This window comes from Sorex fumeus, unplaced genomic scaffold, assembly GCF_029834395.1.
Source record: "Sorex fumeus unplaced genomic scaffold, SorFum_2.1 ptg000113l, whole genome shotgun sequence".
Lineage (NCBI taxonomy): Eukaryota > Metazoa > Chordata > Mammalia > Eulipotyphla > Soricidae > Sorex > Sorex fumeus.
Window position 1 is genome coordinate 25,575 of NW_026606170.1, and position 1,537 is coordinate 27,111.

General features: G+C 35.7%; 1 non-coding gene across 1 annotated transcript; it reads left to right on the plus strand.

Annotated features, from left to right (window-relative positions):
* The first annotated feature begins 313 nt into the window (after positions 1-313).
* LOC130043135 (U7 small nuclear RNA) lies at positions 314-375 on the plus strand. Its single transcript, XR_008795325.1, has one exon. It is a non-coding gene; the product is annotated as a U7 small nuclear RNA (small nuclear RNA).
* The last annotated feature ends 1,162 nt before the right edge of the window (positions 376-1,537 follow it).

The following is a 1,537-nucleotide window of genomic DNA, read 5'->3' on the forward strand; positions in this document are numbered from 1 at the left end:
TTTAACAATTCCAACTTAAATGCACCTAATAAAGTAGTTTCAAAATATTTCAAGTATTTAAAATTCTTTTATTAAATCACCGTGAGAAAAACAAAGTTGTCCATGATTGAGTTTCAGTATTACAATGCTCAAACACCTGTCCTTTGACCCGTGTACACTTCTCAACACCAATGTCCTCAATTTTCCTCTTTCCAACCCCACCCCAAGTCTGCCTCTGCCACAGACAGACACTTTTTTTATGTGAAGAACTTAACACCATCGTCTTTGTGGGCAATTCTATCATCACTAATAGGTAAATCAAGAAATTAGTTAAAAGTGTTACAGCTCTTTTAGAATTTGTCTAGCAGTTTTTCTGGTTGCTACTGGAAAGCCCACACTCACCCCCCAAACGAAACGAGTTGTGATACAAAATATTTTAAAAAGCAATAAACTTGTTCGTTTATTTATTTTATTTTTAGAAGCGCCAGGAATCAAATCTGAGTCCTTACACATGCTTTATCACTGAGACATATCCTTGATTCGTAAAATAAGTTCAGTTGTACATACAATACACTGTCCGCCAACAGTGTAGAATGCACATTCTCTCAAGCTCACAGAGAATACTTACAATGACTGGCCAGAACTAATATTAGTACCAACAAATTAAAATAAAAGCTGGTATCATATAGCCTGATTAAACATAGAACATAATTGTTATAGAGATAACACAAATTCCTGAAAGTAAAAAATAAATTTCTATTTACTCATGAGTAAAAGAAACTAAAATGGAAATTTGAGAGTACTTAGTTTCTATTTATTCACTTTTACCAGGAATTGTGGTTTGGGCCACACCCAGCTATGCTCAGATCTTATTCCTGGCTTTATGCTCAGAAATCACTTCTAGTGTGCTAGGATTTGGGAAGAAGGTTATTGGGCCTATCTGATGCCGGGGGAAAACTAGAAACACATGCAAGGCCTAACTTCCTAAAACACCTCTCTGACTCTGAAAGTTAGTTTTTAAAATACTGAATTTCAACATTGGTAAGATAAAGTTTATAAGCTGCTTGAGGGAAATCTATAATTTTGAGTACATACATTTGTTTTTCTAATGTCTGAAAATTCAGCAAGTAATTTATGTAATTAAAGAAAGTAATCAGGAAAAGAAGTAAAATAAACTAAAGTAAAATTTTTCAAAAGGTGATAATAAATGCAAAAGCATAAATTAATGATATAGAAAACAAATAAATAATTGGGATAAACCAAATAAAAAAATTGTTTAACATGAGTAATACATTTCCGACTACTAAAAAATCACTTAATCACTTAACTTCCCGTTAGTCGTCGATTTGCTCGAGCGGGCGCCAGTAACGTCTCCATTTGTCCCTGTTGCGTGCTAGTGTAGCCCAATGGCATCTGTTCGCTCTGGGAACATGAAGGGCCTCAAACCGATCGTTCATGATCTTCAGGAAGAAGTCTGACCATCTGGTAGGTGGGCGGCCACGCGGTCTCTTGACATCCCGTGGAATCCAATCAGTAACAGCTCTAGTCCAACGGTCGT